Here is a 20,691-nt window from a genome sequence, read left to right on the forward strand (position 1 = left end):
TTTAAAAAATTAAATGAACAAAATCTTAGGGACTTGTTAGATGATATCAAACAGTAAACATACATCTGATTGGAATTGCAGAAGGAGAGAAGAAAATGGAGTGGAAAAAATATTTGAAGAAATGACAACCAAATGCTTCCCAAATGTAATAAAAGTCAGAAATCTGCAGACACAAGATGCTGGAAAAACACCAAGTAAAATAAACACAAAATAAAAGTAAAATAAAAGTCTACTCTAAGGCACACCTTAGTCAAAATGTTATAAACCTGGAATGCAGAAAGAAAGCAACACATTAAAAGGGATTTCCTTTTGGTTCTTTTTTATGGTTTTAATTTCTCCACTGAAACTTTCCATTTCTCTGCTGAGATTCTGATTCTTTGAAAACAAGCGTTTTTTCCTTAATTTTCTTTGCTTCATTTGCTTCATTTACTTAGGTGTAAAGTCTTTTAAAACTATAAAAACACTTAAGAATCCTGTGTTTTAAGATTCCCACATCTTATTCATCTTCGGGTTAGATCTGATTGACTTTGAAGGATGTGTTTCAGCTTCATGGTTCTTTACCTGTTAGGTAACTTTGGACTGCAGCTTGGACCTCATAAAGGCTAAGTTGCAGAGATTTCAGATTCCATTATTTTTCTCTCTGATGAGAGTTGCTTTTTCCTTTGTTTGAACAAATGATTTTCTTGCTGGGCTTGAACTGCGAACTGTTTCTTGGGTGGCAGCTCCAGCCTGAGTGTAGATCTTTTTGTCTAGCTCAACTGCTTTGAGTGTGTTCTGCATGTATGTGGTTCAGCAATTGATTAGAAATTTGGTCGGTGGGGTGGGGTGTCTCCTTTTTAACAGTTTCCTTGCTGGGTTCTCCCACTTTTTCAGCATTCGTGTTGCTCTGACCTGACTTTTTATTCCCTAGGACAGCAAGACTGTAGAGTTTTTAATGTTGCCCCTCTATTACACAAGCCACTTTGTGAGCTACAATTAGCTTCAGTTGTTCAGCTTTAGTCACAACTAAAAGTTGTGGTGGTGGAGGCCTTACTTGTATGACTCCTCATCCCCTCCTCTCCAAGCTCACATGCCACACCAGAATCTATTTACTTCTGTTTCCTCTTCAGTACCCTCAGGTAGTCAATTTATATATCGTGTTCAAGTCTTAGAGTTATTTTCTGCAAGGATGGTCATAATAACCAGAATGGTCCATAATATTCAGGGTAGAAGACCATATGTTGTTCTTATGAGATGATAATGCTCAGCTTTATCACCCATCTTGCTCATCATAGTTGTCCTGAGTGGGCCCAGTTTCAAAAATCAAATCCACCTCCACAAGATGAAGATTCATTTAGAATACTGAAAATAATTTGCTATGTGTCCTGAAGACAATTTTAAGGGATAAGCACCCAAAGGAGTTGAATAATGGAAGCATAATTGCAGTAAGTCTATAATATCTTAAGGTGACAAAAATTAATATTCCCTAATAACTTTTTCTTTTCTCTCTTAGTCAAACAAATAAAAAACAACCTTGACTTTTAGCTATTATGAATAACAGCTGTGTTTCCTGGTCTCCATTGCACATGGGTATGGCAATGTAACTAAGTGTTGGTCAATGGGATAAAAAGAAAAGTGCCAAGTTCAACTTACATGAAGTGTCATTATTAGGGGTGGGGTGGGAAGGTACTATTGTCTGAATATTTGTGTCTCCCTTAAATTCATATGTTGAATAGCCCCCAAGAGTGATGGTATTAAGAGATGGAAACTTTGGGGAGTGCTTAAATCATGAGGGTGGAGCACTCATGAATGAGATTAGTGCCCTTGTAAAAGAGACTCCAGAGAGATTCCTTGCCCCTTCCACTATTTGAGGACAACAGCTCGAAAGCATCTGCCATGAATTCAGAAGAGGGCCCTCACCAGAGTACAACCTGATCTTGGACTTTCAGCTTCCAAAACTGTGAGAAATACATTTATATGCTACACAGCCTGTTGTATTTTGTTATAGCAGCCCAAATAGACTAAGGCAGGAGGTGAGCCCTTTCTGGCCCTTTCTTTTCCCTGCTGGCTGGAATGTGGATAGGATGGCTCAATTCACGTGGCCATATTTCTTCCTGAGGTGGAAGGAGCCTGAATCTGTGACACCACAGAGCCCCCAAGTCTGTGCCACAGACTTTTTATGTGAGAGAAAAAATAAACCACTATTATTTTAGATTTCTGTAAACCTCAGCCAAAGCAAATCCTAATGAATATTCTGGTCATCAGATTGTAGAGAACGAAAGTCCTATTACGTTGTACTTGAGCCATCTGTACTGGAAGGACTGTATTACTGAGTGGCCCTGTCAGCAATCATTCTATCTATTCCTTAGATAAAGAGTATGTGTAAATTAGGGGCACCTGGGTGGCTCAGTCAGTTAAGCATCTGCCAACTTTGGGTTTTGGTTCAGGTGGCTCAGGTCCTGATCTCAGGGTCGTGAGATCGAGCCAGGCAGTGGGGTCTGTACTCTGCAGAGTCTGCTTGTCCCTCTCCCTCTGCTCCTCCCCCAATCTCTCTCTCTCTCAAATAAATAAAATATAGACTTTTAAGATTTTATGTATTTATTCATGAGAGACACACAGAGAGAGAGACATAGGCAGAGGGAGAAGCAGGCCCTCTGTGGGGAGCCCGATGTGGGACTCGATCTCAGGACCCCGGTATCACACCCTGAACCAAAGGCAGACAGTCACTGAGCCACCCAGGTGCCCCATAAATAAAATCTTAAAAAAAAAAAAAAAAAAAAAAGACTGTGTAAAAATTCACCTCTAACCCTAGTACTTCCCAGGGCTGAAGGGCAGCTCCTGCTGAATGCGTCCATAAAACCTACCCCCAGCCATCACTGCCATCGACACAAATCTATACTCTATCCCAAATAAACTTCCTCTAGCTGGATATTTCCATTCTCTTCTCCCTCTGTCCTGCCCTGAATGATTCATTCATTTATGCACTCATTCATTCACTCATTCATTCAACAAGTACATACAGACACCTACCCTGATGTCTATCTTACTCTGAAATCATCTTTGCAAAAATGTTGCAGAAGGTAGAGAGTGGCCTGAGACCTGCTATCAGCCTCACAATGACCCTTCTGACCCTCATTCCACCTCACATCATTGTTGTGGCACTGCCTAACCATAACAACAACAACAACAACAAAAAAGTCAAAACTAAGAGTCTGATTCCTAGGACTGAGCTGGAAAGGACCTTAAAGATCATCCAATTCAAGCTTCTTTTATTTATTTATTTTTTTATGATTTTATTTATTTGACAAAGAATGAGCACAAGTAGAAGAAGAGGGAGAAGCAGAGTCTCCACTAAGCAGGGAGCCTGATGTGGGGCTTGATCCCAGGACCCCAGGATCATGACCTGAGACAAGGCAGACGCTTAACCAACTGAGCCACCCAGGTGCCCCCAGCTTCTTTTATTAATGTAACTGAGCCAAGGCCTGAAACGCTTGAGACTTCCCCAAGGTTCCAGAGATATGCCAAGGCTGCAACCGGGACTCAGATTTCTCCACCCCACCCAGTTCTTTGTTCTTTCCTCCCTTCTCATTTCCTTCATCCCTACTTAATCCAAATACAAAGATTACGTATCTATTACTTTGATGAGAAAATATGAAAATTTTCCATTAAAAACCACCCCAATTATATACCATGTCAAAGAAAGAAATTACCTTTGGTGATTTGTCTTTGAATTTATTCTCAGTTTACTCTGAAGAGTGAACATGCCAGCAACCCAGACCAAGACCTTTGCTCTGGCTGGAGCCCTTGGGACTGTAGAAAATTAAGTCAGGTGAAAGTCGCATGCTTACTTATAAGGTAGGTTTTCAGTGCAAGTTTCCAGCCAAAAGCCTTTTGCCTAAGGCTAATTCTCAGAAATTCCTCCACGATTCCACCACTCCGTGTAGGACTGTTCTCTTACACTTTGTGCTAGCAAAGCTGAATTATGGCACACAAACACACGCACGCACACACACAGACACACACACACAGTCTTTGTTCCCTCTATTCAAGGTGATACAACCGTCATCCATAATAAGTGGGCAGTTTCCAGAAGAAAGCTTGTGTTTCAGACCTGTGATGCTGCCCTCTTCCTGTGGGAACAACTGCCAAGTTCACAATTTCAATCTGTATTCTCCAGGAGAGCAATGAAAGCACTTAAAAAAAAAAAAAAAAAAAAAAAAAAAAAAAAAAAAAACTTCTTTTGCTTTTTATTTCATTTACTTATCATTTCTATTCTTACATAATGGCTCAGGGACTATATCCTTTGTGTACTTTCTATTGATTTTGTTTTTAAAGCAGGATTTTTTTGTGTGTGCCCTGGCATTGTCTTCAGAGACAGAACCTACCTATAATTCAAACATCCTTGGGCAGCCCGGTGGCTCGCCTTTGGCCTGGGGCCTGATCCTGGAGACCCGGGATCGGGTCCCACGTCGGGCTCCCTGCATGGAGCCTGCTTCTCCCTCTCTCTGCCTCTCTCTCTGTGTCTCTCATGAATAAATAAATAAAATCTTAAAAAAAAAAAAAAACATCCTGGAATCAGTAACCTCAAGTGTCTTCTTGGAACATTAACTCTTGGCACTTTTTTGTGTCTCATCTAACTCGGGAGTAGTGACCTGGAGCAACCTTTGGGTATTTATTTTTAAGTAATCCTATACCTAACATGGAGCTCCAAATCAAAACCCCGAGATCAAGAATCACGTGCTCTACCGACCGAGCCTGCCAGGCGCCCCGACCTCTAGGTATTTAAACATGGATTTCAACCCCACTGTCTGGTGCTGAGGGTTGGAGAGTAGGGAAAATATACTGTATTTCTACTCTCTGAACCAGCAGGTTCCAACTTTAGTCATTGCACCAAGAAATGAAAAAGTGGATAGAAAAAAACAGATGGTTGGCAACTTGTGAGCATTAAATTTGGAATTAAAAATCAGTATGATGGTCCATTGTATCAAAATAGCAGCTTAAAAAAACAAAAAAAACAAAACAAAACAAAAAAAACAAAATAGCAGCTTAAATATTTTAAAAGCAACAACAACAATGCTATTGTGTTCTGGCTAGGCAAACCAACAGGACGTATGGAGTTTAAAAATGCTGCAAAGCAGAAGTAAACATTCCAGGGAAATCTCTAAAGAGCAAAAAGTAAATATAAAACGTTTTTTGGCTTAGAAGTTGACTGTCCTTAGAGGGCATGTCGGGACCTTAATTATTTATCTTAGGACATTTGCGAGCCAGCCAGAGCTGCCAAGTTACAAGAATAAAACAGGCTTTGAACCATAAGCAGGTTAAACACAAAGATTGAGTGCAGGTAGAACAAAACATCAGAGCCACTCTTTCCTCAAGAAGTTTGAAAGCGTTACACCTTCCTACAAAAAAAGGCTAGAATTGCACTGGAACTATGGGTACCTGCCAGTGAAACTCCAGGGCTACCCACGGGAGTTGGGATGGAAGAAAATAAAAATATGACACCTTGCCAGATGTAGTATAGGCATTGATCAGCAGGGAGTGCTGTTGTTTACCTTTTCCCCGTGCTCCATGGAGGGGTGGTATCAGGTCAGGATTTGCTTTGGGTAGTCTTAACTTTGAATTTTTTCGACCTTCTTGCCTGTGCTCTCAAGTGTTTGATCTGCGTTCAACTCAGTCATCCACATTGCTATTGATTAGTATCAATGTATTAGTATAACAATGGTTATAGTTAACCATTTTCTTGAGCATCTGAGATCCAAAAGGTGTGGACAGCACAGGTGGAAGCTATAGACTCCATCATCTGGCTCTTCAGTCCCTCCATGAATAGACCCTGGGAGGAAGGGACTGATCCTACCTCTAGGACACAGCAGGGCATAAGACGGTCAGTGCAAGAAGGGAAACAGAGGATTGAGCAGGTTGAAATGAATGCGGGAAACATACCTGGATTGCCTGGATCAAAGCATGCTGAGAGACAGTCATAAGGCCCAAGAGCTGAAAGGGGGCAATGGGATTATCTGATTCCAAATCTCACCAGATTCAGGAATCCTCTGCTTGAGAATCATGACCAACAGTCAGCCAACCTCTATTGCAATTTTCGAAGATACTTTTGGCAGACAAAGAACTGCAGCCCTCAGATCTCTTTCCAAGAAAGGACTTAGCAACCCAGCTTCAAGGAATGTGGTTAGCTGATAACCTCCAGCTGTTGGTGCCTTCAGCTCCACCTCAGCTCAAAAGCTGAGAGTTCCCAGCCAATGTCTGAGCAAAGTTGCGGAACCAAGGCCTGACCACTCCTGCCCAGCATGGCACTCCTCTTAGAGAACAATGTTTGCTTTGGAGCTCCTCACTGGCCTGGCAGAGACTTAGAACTGCAGTCTGAAGGTTCTCTTGCCCCACCTTGCTTTCTCTTCTGTCCAAATGTTACTCCTCAATAAGCCTTAATACATGAAGCACGGGGGATTTTTTTTTTTTAGGGCATGAACTTTTGTTTTTAATTTTTTTTTTAATTCAGTAAACTCAACCCACAACATTGGGCTTGAACTCATGACCCCAAGACTAAGAGTCATATGCTCTTCTGACTGAGCCAGCCAGGTGCCCAGGGCATAAACTATTCTTTATGATACTATAATGGTGGAAACATGACACTACACATTTGTCAAAACCCATATAATTTTACAGCACAAAAAGTGAACCTTAATGTAAACATTAAGGAAAAATCACTTAGGAGGTCAAGAGATCCCAGGATGGGATGCAGATGGACAAAATAATCTAACTGTATTACAAATCTTCAAAACACCTTTACTTGCAGTATTGAGGGGAAAAGGGTGCTGACCTACGTAACTTTGGAAACAAGTGGAGTCTGTAAGACTAAAGGTCAAAGAAACTACACATTAAGCACTGTATTCCAGCTGATAAAGTTGTTTCCCTTGGGAGCACATATTCATAAAGTCTAATACCACTATCCATGTATATTGCAATTGAACAATGATAAATGGATGGAAGGTGGTGGGAGCCAGGTTTCTCGACTGAAGTAGGAAGTTACTAGTAAGCAAAGGGAGGTCTAGAAGGAGCCATGTGGTTATAGATTAGAGCCAGAGACATAAGTATGAATCCACATTTTGTTCCATATAGATTCAGATGGTTACATATAGAAATATTTATAAGTATGTGTATATACATAGCTGAGTATACACACATGTATCTTGCTCTATTAGCTGAGGGGGCGTGAAAGCAACAGCACCTCAGTAGCAGCAAATTTATATATATATATATATATATATATATATATATATATATATATATATCACCCAGAGCTTGGTTTTCAATTCCTTTCTCCAATAAAAGGAACCAGGGCTACTTGGAGAAATGGGTAATTCTAGGACTGGGGCAAGAAATGTATAGATGATGGAGCATCTTATACTGCCAGAAATTAAGAGGTGTTCAAGAAAGAAACAAACACAACACCAAAACCCATGTTGATAGAAGTATAACATGGAGACATAGACACCAACTGAAAGTTTCTGATCGTCAAAGCTGAAATAAATTGGGAAATGAAATTATTAAATTAGAGTTGGGTTATAACCTGAAGTATGAAATCATTATGCATAAGTTTCTACAATATAAGTAAACAATTTAACAAATAAATAAATGAAAAGACAAATGTTTCATGAAGAAAAATTCCAACTAACTTATATAGACAGTCCAATCCCAATGAGGCAATTCTTAACTCTCTATTCTTTAAGCATGGGCAGCACATAGTGACTTCCTTCCAAAGAGTACCATATGGACAGAGGAAAACAAGAATTGCAGTGAAGAAATCTGACAAACACTGCCTCAGCCATGTGATCAAGGTAGACACCAATAGTGATAAGTCATGTTGACAGTATGTATCCTTGATATGATGCAAGGAAACAGTACTTTACTTCTGTGATCGTCCTTCTAAAAACCCATAACCACAGTGTAATCATGAGAACAACATAACACAAATTCCAATAGAGACATTTTACAAAATATGGGATCAACAGTCCTCAAAACTTCCTGGGTTGTCAAAAACAAGAGAAGTCTGAGAAACTGTCAAACTGAAAGTAACCAGAGGAGTTATAACTACTAAATGCAATATGGCACTCTCAATGGGATCTTGGAACAGAAAGTGGACATTAGGTAAAAACTAAAGAAATTAAATAAAGTATGGACTTCAGTTAATAATAATGAATCAATACTGGTTCATTAATTGTGACATAGGTAGCACACAAATGTTAATGTTAATTACGGAGAATTCTGGATGTGGGTTATATTGGAACACTCTATACTATCTTCATAATTTTTCTGTAAATCTACAACTATTGTAAAATAAAAGGCTTGTTTTTAAAAACACTCCCTTATATTGTTAAAATTAACTTCCTTATGTTTAGCTAACATCTGCCTGCCAAGAATCTTTACCACCTTTAGTGATGTTTGAAGATCTTCTGCCTAGATCCCTCCTACCCTAGATCTTCATGTGGCTGCCTTTATTGTCATTCAGGACTCACCTCAAACATCATCACCTCTGTGACGGTGCTTCTAACTACTCAGTCTGAAGAAGCATCTCCACGCCCATCATCTTACCTTGTCTTGGTTTATGTTGAAATTATTTTTATTTTACGTATTGCCTCATAACCAGCCCCTCCCATGAGAGCCAGAACCTCATTCTTGCCCACAGCAATCTTCGTAAGAACCTAGAAGAGTCTAGGAATACAGTGAGCACTCAAAAAGATTTATTAGTTGAATGAACAAATTAAAAAATTGATCTACTTTCTTCTACATGATAGTTCTTCGAACATATGGATTTGCATTCCTCTAAGTTTTCTTTAGTTCAAGCTGGAAACCTCTAGATTCTTCACATGTGTCTCACTTGACATAGGCAACTGGTACTGGATGATAATACAATAGCAATAAAATTGTTTATTAACTTATTTAGTGCTTTTTCATATACTGTGAACTGTGGTAAGTAAGCACTTTTAAAACAGCTTCTCTTTTATCTGCACAAAATTTATGCTCCATAAGTCAGTCATTGTTGGATAATTTCTGGAATGTCATTATCCCCCTTAGAAATGGCCCCAAATCTGGACTCCACTGACTAAATGCATTCTGGACAGAGGAACCATTACCTTCTCTGATGTCTTTATCTATCAACATGACCTATTTGGGGGATCGGTTTGCTTAAGCAACATTGAAGCCATGCTTTTACTGTTGTCCTCTAGCCAGTGATGATCATCACACTGGTCTGTGATGAGATAAGGAGCTTGTAGCAGAATGTAAATCAACCACATCATGAAGGACACTGTTTAGCTCTGCTGGTTTGTCTTTCAGAGCAAGACCTTCTCAATGAAGGAAGCTGTGTGTTGGTTTATATTGATACCAGCTCTTCATCCTGTTGTGGACTCTGAGTGGCAGTTATCTAAGCCTCAATTCTCATCATTGTTTTCTTATTTTGTGTCATAACAGACAATATCTAGTGCATTCCTGCTGCCTACCAACTTCTAGCAAATGGAATACTCAGGGTAGAAATCCCACAAAGAAAACCCGAAGATTGCCCAGAAGGAAGGCAGTTAGTGAGAAGGTGTGAGAAGAAGGTGAGAAGATGGCATAATGGAAAAGTCCTTAGACTAAGTCCTATAACCTCTATTTTAGTCCTGAATCTGTCATTCACCAGCTGTGGGTAGGGAAATTTCCCTCTCTGGGTCTCATTTTCCTCATCTGGAAAGAAGGTGATGGAGCTAAGTAATTTCTTTCAGTTTTGTGCTTGGATTTGAACTCCTTGAGTCAAATGACTTCCACATACTAAATGTCCCCAGGCTAAGCCTTTCCACAACTTGCGTGTCCCCATCACATCTGCCACCATTTTGTTTCCCACAACATTTTGCTTGGTGACTACACAACCAACTTTAGAATGGGAAGGTCACAGTGAGATCCAGCAGCCAGGCCCAAAAATAAGGGAATTAGAATCTAGGGACTGAAAGGCATCTTCAGCAATATGTGTCTCCCAATGATGGAAGAATGCTTTAGTCAAACATAGAGGTATCAATAAATGCATGCCACTAAAATTGTTCTGGAATTTTCTGGTCCTGCATGTAAAGGGCTTGGAAGTTACTACTCTGTCCTAACAGCAAATAAAAATCTGAACAGACTGAAAAGTCAACAACTCTTCTTGGATCTGTAAGAGAGGGAAGGATACAGGACAAACCACTGCACCCAAGATTAGACGGACAAGTGAGTGCAGAAAGCCATTGCTTACCAGAGCAGAGATTCATAAGCAGAATCACCATGGCAATCATTTGGATATCCACAAATTGATTTTAAAGTTTATATGGAGGGTGCCTGGGTGGCTCAGTGGTTGAGCTTCTGCATTTGGCTCAGGTTGTGATCCTGGAGACCCGGGATCAAGTCCCACATCGGGCTCCCTACATGGAGCCTACTTCTCCCTCCACCTGTGTCTCTGCTCCTCTCTCTCTCTCTCTCTCTCTCTCTGTGTGTCTCTCATGAATAAATAAAGAAAATTAAAAAAAAATAAAGTTTATATGGAGAGGCACAAGGCCCACAATGGCCAACATGATTTTGAAGGAGAGGAACAAAGTGGTAGGACAGATACTACCTGATTTCAAGGCTTATTATAAAGCTACAGTACTCAAGACAGTGTGGTATTGGTGAAAGAATAGACAAATAAATCAATAGAACATAACAGAGAACACAGAAATAGAGCCACATACAAATAGACCCATACATACAGTCAAAGGAGCAAAGGCAAGACAATAGAGCAAATACAGTCTTTTCAACAAATGTGCTGGAACAAATGGACCTTATACCCTACACAAAACTGCCTCAAAATGGATCACAGACCTAAATGTAAATTGCAAAATGGGGCACTTGGGTGGTTGAGTTGGTTAAGCATCTGCCTTCAGCTAAGGTCATGATCTCAGGGTCCTGGGATCAGCCCCAAGTCAGGCTCCCTGCTCAGCGGGGAGTCTGCTTGTCCCTCTGCCCCTCTCACTGCTTGTTCTCTCTCTCTCTCTCTCTCTCTCTCTCTCTCTTTCTGCCTCAAATAAATAAAGAAATCTTTCAAAATAAAATAAAATGCAAAATTATAAAACATCTAAAAATAATATAGGAGAAAATCTAGATGACATTGGGTGTGGAGACGACTTTTTGATACAACACTGAAGATACAATGCATGAAAGAAATTATTAATAATTTGGATTCATTAAAATTAAATTTTTTCTGTTCTGGGAAAGACATTGTCTAGAGAATGAGAAGATAGGCCATAGACTGGGATAAAATATATGCAAAGGACATACCTTTTTTTTAAAGTTTACTTATTTTTTAGTGATGTCTACACCCAACATGAGGCTTTAACTCACAACCCCGAAGGATTTGAAAGTCACATGCTCTTCTGAGTGAGCCAACCAGGTGCCCTACAAATGACACATCTGATAAAGGATTGTTATCTAAAATTTATGAAGAAGGGCCCCTGGGTGGCGCAGTTGAGCATCTGCTTTTGGCTCAGGTAGGGATCCCAGGGGTTCTGGGATTGAGTCTCGGCATCAGGCTCTCTGCAGGGAGCCTGTTTCTCCCTCTGCCTATGTCTCTGCCTCTCTCTGTATCTCTCATGAATAAATAAATAAAATAAAAAATAAATAAATAAATAAGATAAAATTCATGAAGAACTTTTAAAACTCAACAATAAAGAAACCAGGAACCATTAAAAAATGAGCCAAAGACCATAACAGACATTTCAATCAAGAAGCTATGCAGATGGCAAATAAGCATTTGAAAAGATGCTCCATGTCATACATTATCAGAAAAATGCAAATTAAAACAACGAGATACTACTACACACTTATGAGAGTGGTCAAAATCTGGAACACTGACAACACCAAATACTGGTGAGGATATGGAGCAACAGAAACTTTCATACACTGCTAGTGAGAAAGTAAAATGGAACAGCCGCCTTGGAAGACAACTGGCAATTGTCTTGGCAATTTCACATAAAACTAAATGTACTCTTACCACACAATCTAGCAATCATATCCCTTGGTATTAATCGAATGGAGCTGAAAACTTATATCCATACAAAAATGCACACATACATTTATAGCATCTTTATTCATAATTGCCAAAACCTGAAAACAACCAGGATGTCCTTTAGTAGGTGAATTAATAAATAAATTGTGGTAATCCAGATAATGGAATATTTTTCAGGGCTAAAAAAGAAATGAGCTATGAAAAGACATTGAGAAACCTTAACTACATATTACTAAGTGAAAGAAGCCATTGAAAAGACTAAATGCTAACATGATTCCAACTATGGGGACATTCTGGAAAGGGCAAAAACTGTGGAGATAGTAAAAAGATCAATGGTTGCCAGGGTAGGGGGGTGTGAGGAGAGATAGATAGGCAGCACATAGAGGATTTTTAGGGCAGTGAAAATACTCCGTATGAGTATAATGATGGATGTAAGTTATTATATATTTGTCCAAATGCATAGAATGTACACCACCATAGAATGAGCCCTAAGGTAAGCAGTGGACTTTATGTGATAATGATGTGTCAGTGTGGGTTCATCGTTGACAAAAACGGACCATTCTGGTGAGTGTTCTTGATAATGGTGGAGGCTATGCATGTGTGGGGGCAGGAGGCATGTGGGAAATCTCTGTTCCTTCTCCTCGAGTTTTTCATTAACCTAAATCTATTCTAAAATAATAATTTTTTTAAAAAAAATTGTTCTGAAGGGATTCATTGGTGCCTCTCTCACTCTCTGTAGTAAGCTGAATAATGAATGACCCCAAAGATATCAGGTCCCACTACCTGCAACCTATGAATGTGACCTTATTTAGAAAAATGTTATTTTATTTGCAAATGTAATTAAGGATTTTGAAATGGACATATTCTCTTCTATTATCTGGGTGGGCCCTACATGCAGTCACAAGAGTCCTTATAAGAGGGAAGCAGAGAAAGATTTCACACACAGAAGAGGAATAGGCAATGTGACCACAGAGGCAGATAACTGAAGTGATGCGGCCACAAGCTAAGGAATAGTGGCCACCACTAGAAGCTGAAAAGGCAAGGCACAGATTCTCTCTGACTCTCTTTGGAGCATAGTGGCCCTATTGAGACCTTGATTTCTGCCTAGTAATGCTGATTCTGGACTTCTGGCCTCCAGAATGCTAAAAGAATAAATTTCTGCTGTTTTGGGGTTGTTTTATTTTTTTAAATATTCATTTATTTATTTTAGAGAGAGAAAGAGCAAGCAAGGGGGGAGTAAAGGGGGAGGGAGAGAAACAATCCCAAGCAGACTCCTTGCTAAGCAGGGAGCTCGATGTAGGGCTTGATCCCAGGACCCTGAGATCATGACCTGAGCTGAAACCAAGAGTTGGATCCTTAGCAAGGGCAGCCCTGGTGGCTCAGCGGTTTAGTGCTGCCTGCAGCCTGGGGTGTGATCCTGGAGACCTGGGATGGAGTCCCACGTTGGGCTCCCTGCATGGAACCTGCTTCTCCCTCTGCCTGTGTCTCTGCCCCTCTCTCTGTGTCTGTCATGAATAAGTAAATAAAATCTTAAAAAAAAAAAAAAAAGATGGATCCTTAGCCAACTGCACTACCCAGGCAACCCCAATTTAAACTCCCAAGTGTGCGATCATTTGTTGTAGCAGCCACAGGAAACTTATACATTATCTTCCTAAATTTCACCTTCCCTTCATATAGATTTTTCTTCCTGTGATAAAGCCACTCACAGGTATCTCTGTCAGGACCCTGGCAGCTAACACTCCCCAGTTTGAGAGTTTAGTAAAGGGACTGTACAGGAAGGCCGGGTAGAGTTTGAGACCTCAAAAGAGTGTAGTTTCACAGAGCTGAACAGTCGGGGAGCTTTGGGCACCACCCTAGGCCTGAAGGCCTGGGGGACAGAGCCTTGTGGAGCAAGAGGGCTGTCTGACAGAGCCGTGCCTGCAGGCAGGGGACACAGTTGGCCCACAGCAACGCAGAGATAGCAGGTGGGATACACACCTCATATCACTCTCTCCCCTTGCTCTGATTTCCTGCCAGGGCCTCTGTTGCCTGCCTCTAACCAGAAGTCAAATGCAAGGGAGCCATTCAGGTAGCATCCTGGACACACAGAACAGTGGAGAAGAGTAGAGAGTGGATTTATAAGGGCAAATGGAAGTAGCTGGCACCCATAAAACCTCAATCCCTTCTCACGACCATCCATTAACAGATTGGCTTTGTGAGATAGAAAGCCCCGTCGATCCTAGCTCTGTGGCCTTGGGCAAGTCCCTACTTCCCTAGACAGTCTTCTTATCTGTAAAACGAGGGATTTGGACTACAAAGTCTTTAAGATCCCTCTCAACTCTGATGCTCGGGATTCTAGAAGCAGACTGAATGCCTTACCAGGCAGAGGCTGATGTGTGCCCAGAGTCCTGACAGCTGTTTACTTACTAAAATATAAGCAGCCTCTCTTTTCCATGACGCATCTCCGTATCTGTGTGGGGATGTGCTGTGCCTGTTGGTTCCCGAGCCACTCCAAGGAAAGGAGCAGGCTGTGTTCACTCACAGTGTGGACATATCACAGGTGTGCGGGGAAGGAAAACGTGTGGCCAGAAAACCAGATCCGCCCCTGGACAGCCGACTGCATGATTCGGGGAGGCAGGCAGAAAGGCAAGCCACTTACCCAATGGCCAGGATGCAGTCTGGGGGACATCTGTTTGTGCCTCAAGAAAAACTCAAGGGGACCTCAGCAGCTGTCAGTGGCTGGTGCAGCCCTCGGACTGGCCCGGCAACTCCACTGGCAGGCCCAGCACAGGGGTGGCTGCCAGCAACCACACAGATGGTAATAATTAGCCAGAAAGCCAAACCATGGAAAGTTCCAAGGGTCCAGGAGAGCCCCACATTGAACAATGAACATATACCAAGCCTTCCTCTGCTGCCTTGAGACATTTTGTTCTGTATTATGTCTGCCTTTTCTACCACTCCTGTCTGCTTCTGTTTGGAACCTCTTTTTCAAAATGGAGGATGAGGCAAAGGAAGAGAATATCTTCACTAGCCCTCCAGGCCTGAAAGTATAGGAGGTGTAAGCCCCCCGCCCCTCCTCCCCCATCCACATATACCTTGGGTGGCCTGGGATAAACAGTAGGTTTCCTCTCCTCCCCCAGACCTACCATCATCATTAATTAGGACTCTCCCTAACTCCTGACGGGCCCCCCATGAGCACTGCTTTCTAAGTGTGTGATTTGGGGGTCAGGGGTCTAACAAGAACCTATATCCCTAAATCCTTAAAAGCCCTCCCCAAACTGCTGATTCCTATATTCCATGGTCAACTTGTTCTCAGCAAAACCATTTGAATCTCATCATACACACAACCCACTCTTGGGAAGCATGTGGTTTAAGGTTGTTCAGTGAGTTAAGGGCCCGAAGGTCCTGTTGGAGATAAGGAAGGAAAAGGAGTCTGCATGTGAGGGTCTGAGAAGGTGGGTGAGCGCGGGCCACCAGAAAGGACAACAGACAGAAAGAGAGGGCCCTGGGCACTGAGGGACAGCCTCACCCACTGCACATACCGCCTAGAGCTATCCCGGTTGAGTTGGTGCTATAAATGTTTTCTGAGAATTCAGATAAGCAGCTTCTCTTTCAAGAACACAAGAGATAAGAAACATCGCAGAGGATCATAGGGAAAGAGAGAGGAACCAGAATGGGAAGTCATCAGAAAGGGAGACAAACCATGAAGGACTCAACCCTAGGAAACAAACTGAGGGTTGCTGGAGGGGAGGGGGTGGGAGGCTGGGGTGCCTAAGTGATGGGCATTCAGGAGGGCACATGATGTGGTGAGCACTGGGTGTTATGTGCAACTGATGAATTAGTGAACACTGCATCTGAAACTAATGATGCACTATATGTTGTCTAATTGAATTTAAAAAAAAGAAGACAAGAGAAGCTTGCACTGAGGACCTCAGAGCCTCAGAAAAGAGCTTGCTTTCCAGTGATGGGTAGATTTTAACCATGGAATGCAGTTAGGGGATGCCTGGGAGGGGCAGTGGGGAAGGTCTCCCTCCTCCAAAATGCTTCTCCTATTCCTTGCCACCATGAAATCTAAGTCTCCCACTAGAGCCGAACTTGCATATTAATTCATTTAGTAATCACTTCGGAGGGGTTTGCTAAAACTCAAGCACTGGCCAAAGGGAGTTCTGGTGGACAAGAACAAGGATTAATTTTAGTTACAGGGTACTGAGGGGATTAGAGGCAGAGTAGGGCTCCTGGGAGGCTACAGCTGGGACCTTCTCTTCTTATCAGAAAGTGACAGAGATCCTTGCAGAAAAGGAGGGAGGAATCCCTGGACATAGGGCCTCTGGGAGAGCGTGGGGGCAGGTTAAGGTGGCAACCGCCTCCACAGGTTTACCCACGCTCGGCCCTGCCTGATAACACGCTTGCTTACATGCAGGTGCACTGTGCCCACCCCCACCCCCATCAGGTGCCCTTTGTATCTTCTGCCACCTATTATCCAAAACGCCTGAGTGCTGTACTCAAACCTCATGCTGTGGGTGTTACTGCCCCTCCATCCTCTTCCAAACACAGCACATTTCAAACAGACTGAAATGGACTAAGTCAGGAAGGATTAGATCTACTAGAACCAAACTACAAGATTGAAGCACCTGCAGGCAAACCAGACAGTCCTGAGTCGGTGCCGACCCTAGCACCTGCCAGCTCTGCGTGTTTGTGCACATCCTTTCCTCCTCTAGACCATGCCTTCCTCATTTGTAAACCGGGGATAATAGGAGTAGTCACTTGATGTGCAGTTTTGAAGATTAAACAAATGAGAAAATGCATATGAAGCCCTTAGCACAAGGCCTGGCTCCTAGTAAGTACTCAATAAATGTCAGTTACTCATTTATTTCTTGCCTACTTTTACTTCCAGTAAAGGTTGCCAAACTGATGTGTATGACTTTCAGAATCATTGCAAATCTAATCTAGATTTAAGTTCTGCTCACAGATCTGTCCTTTGAAAAAGCCACAAAATTCTTTTGTAATTCATGATCTCCTTACTGTTTTTTTTGTCTGCTATATTTAGCTCTTAAATTTCATATCTCAGCTTGAAATCTTAAAGTCATCCTTCCAAAAATACAAGGGGTTCAACCAATGGTATTTAATCACTGAAAAAAACAGCAAATTTGTTTTTTGAATAACAATAGGTCAGAGATGGAACTAATTTCAATAACTTCAAAGATAAATAATTGTACTTCATGTAATCAAAAGGTCCAATTTGACAAGATGATCCTAAAGACTAGTTGTTTCGGTTCTACCTCTTTAATCTCTGGGAAAACATCTCAGTTCTTTCTGGTAGGTCTTAAGACCTAAGGTACGTCTCTTGGGGACTCTGGTCCTTTCTGATTGGAGTCCAGGAACAACCGTCTCCCCCAAGCTCACAGTTGAAATTATTAGTGTCCATCTTATATTCTTGAACACCAGTTACTTATTTCCAGATGGCTGCCCCACTGTCTAAGGTTAATCCAAAAACCTCTTTTACACATAATAATATATTCACTTAGTGTTTACTATGTGCCAGACACAGTTCTAAATGCTTTTTGTGGACTAGGTCATCTTATCATGATGATAGCTCTGTGAGATAGATACTGTCATTATCATCCCTCTACATGGGATATCTCTACTTTAATAATTTGCCTACGAATGACCTAGCCAACATGTGGGAGAACTAGGATTTGAACCCGAGGAGTCTGGCTACATAGCTGCTCTTTCCCGCTAAACCATACCACCCCTGAGAGAAGAGGTGAAGTTTATAACCAGGATACAGCTTGAACAGAAATCCCGACTCCACTCTTTCACAGAAGCACCCTTGCTTCCATGGAACATTCTGTCCTAACCCTGTCACTTTGTTCTTCCCAGCCTTTTCTCTGGGGTATCCTTTGCCAAAAATATGAACAAAACACACTCACAATGATATCCCTCTTACCTCTGTCAAACAGAGCTGCAAAAATATTTGAGGCAGTGTGGCTGAGACTTGGAGGATGAGGCTCCAAACCCACGGTCAGCACTAACTGGCTGGGTGCCCTTGAGCATGTGCATTCATGTCTCTATCTTTCGATGCCATATCAGCATTTTCGATGCGGAACATGCCGAACCGCCTTATAGGGCTTTTGTGGGGATTACATGAGCTAATCCATGTCTTGTGTCCATCAGAGTGCCTGGCTCCATCAGCAAGCTGTTATCATTAAAGAAGATCAATAATAGCTATTATGACAATAGCCAAACTGTGGAAGGAGCCTCGGTGTCCATTGAAAGATGAATGGATAAAGGAGATGTGGTTTATGTATACAATGGAATATTACTCAGCCATTAGAAATGACAAATACCCACCATTTGCTTCAACGTGGATGGAACTGGAGGGTATTATGTTGAGTGAAATAAGTCAATCGGAGAAGGACAAACAGTATATGTCCTCATTCATTTGGGGAATATAAATAATAGTGAAAGGGAATATAAGGGAAGAGAGAAGAAATGTGTGGGAAATATCAGAAAGGGAGACAGAACATAAAGACTCCTAACTCTGGGAAACGAGCTAGGGGTGATGGAAGGGGAGGAGGGCAGGGGGTGGGGGTGACTGGGTGGCGGGCACTGAGGGGGGCACTTGACGGGATGAGCACTGGGTGTTATTCTGTATGTTGGCAAATTGAACACCAATAAAAAATAAATTTATTATTTAAAAAAATAATAGCTATTATGATTATTGACCATGCAGTCCCCAACTGTGAGCAGAGTTGAGAAGGGCACATTCAGAAAAGACGCAGAGAGAGGCCAGGTTGTAACCTAAGCTCTCTGCTGCTCTGCCCCTTGCCAGTCCCTGTGCGGGAGGAGGGCAGGCTGCCTGAGATGGCCCACAGCCCCCCTGGGCACCCCGTAGCAGGAGATGATCACTAAGTAGGAGGTGGTGGGAGGGCCGCGTGAGAGCGTAGACAGGGAAGCTAAGAATCCTTCTGTGAATCAACTCCACTCCATAAGCGGTCACTTTCAGCCCAGATGCATTTCTTGTTCCGGGTTAGCAGGTGTTGAAAATTATTTTCAAAACTTTCTTCCAACTGGGCACCCCAACATACGAGTCAGTAAAGGTAGAGCTGCTTTGTTGGAAGTGGGAGGAGGAGGCTCCTGGAACACTCATAGGCTCCTGGTTGAACTCCTTCCCAAAAAGACCCTGTGTCCCTTCTGAAAAGCAACAGTGTCTTCAGGCCACAGTTTGAGAACCATTTTTTTTTTTTTAAGAGAAACAAAGATACATACTACATGAGCCCTGCCCTTAGGGAGTTTGGAGTCCAGGGAGCTGGCAACTGCAGTCCTGCACTGGCTGCCAAGGAAACTCCAATGTCCCTCGTGGAGGGTACAGCACTCTTGCTAGCTCCTGCAGAACCTTGAGGCTTTCAGTTGCATGAGATCCTTCTACATTTATACCACACACTACAGGGACTGGGGAGAGCTTGCTTGTATTGTTCATTTCCTTCAATAAAATAGTCTCTTACAACTAATTTACCTCTCACAATACCTCTGTGAGGTGGGGTTATTGCTATCCCATTTTACAGATGAGAAAACTGAGGATGAGGACATATAACTTATCTAGAGCCACCCAGCCAGGCAATGCTGGAACCAAGATTCAAATCCCGCTCTTCCTGGTTTCAGAGCATGGCAGCTGGGACTCAAAACGGAGGCTACCTCAGTGCAGGTCCCATTTCTGCCATGGACTAGTTGTCCCTCTGGCTTCAGCTTCCTCATCTGTCAATAAGGATGATGCCAATGACACCTACTGCCCTTAGAACAGTGCCTGGCACCCAGCCAGCGCTCGGTAAGAGTTGGCTGCTGTCTTGGGATCACCAACTAATAGGTTCTGATAAGTTTGCTCAGTTCACCCTCTCATTTATCTGGCCCGTTAAAGAAGAGCACAATGTACTATGTGTGTGGCTAAGGAGCGCTGTGTGTGGTACAGGGATGTAAAAGCCATAGGAGTTCAAATGAAGGGCATAGAAGTGCTTCATTTATGACTGCTTCATAAATTTTTGAGTATTCCTTGTGCAGAAGCCATGTGGAGTTCTCGATGTCCGTCCATGTCAGCATGTATGGCACCAAGCCTAGCCTTCCAGCCCCGGACTGACGAGCGCGTCCCCAGCAGAGCTAAGGGCCTCCTGGGTGGATGGGAACCTCTGCCACCGTCACCTGTGTCTCAAACTCCATGAATGCACAGCCCTGGTGCTCCAGGGCCCTGGGGGTCTGTGCCACATCCCCATACCTGGAGGGACAGCTGCAGAGTGTGACCACCTTGGGGGTGAAGGGGAGCAGCAGAGCATAGGGTCCTGGTTGCAGCACTTCACTCATTTCTCTGTCAATCTGTCCAGAGTTCAAGGTACAATGAACGCTCCTTGACTTCCAGGGACTCAGACAACACCACAAAATACACACACACACACACACACACACACACACACACACAAAACAGAAATCAAGGAACTCTCAGAGTCCTCCCACGACATTTTCCATACCAGAACCCAAACAAAACATGTGCTTCCAGGAGCCGGAGAGTTCAAGCTCAATTGGGAAGGAGAGGGAGAGAGAAGACATCTGACCTTCTTGCCTGAGAGTCCGCCTACCCGGCCAGCACACGCACCCACCCGGCCAGCACACGCGCCCCCCCACCGGCCAGC

The 20,691-nt window shown here is 42.6% G+C and overlaps 1 protein-coding gene across 2 annotated transcripts in view; it reads right to left on the bottom strand.

Moving 5' to 3' along the window:
- TACC1 (transforming acidic coiled-coil containing protein 1) overlaps positions 1-20,691 on the bottom strand; it is a 119,443-nt gene that overhangs the window by 97,812 nt on the left and 940 nt on the right. The window lies entirely within an intron of this gene.

This window comes from Canis lupus, chromosome 16, assembly GCF_011100685.1.
Source record: "Canis lupus familiaris isolate Mischka breed German Shepherd chromosome 16, alternate assembly UU_Cfam_GSD_1.0, whole genome shotgun sequence".
NCBI classification, from domain to species: domain Eukaryota; kingdom Metazoa; phylum Chordata; class Mammalia; order Carnivora; family Canidae; genus Canis; species Canis lupus.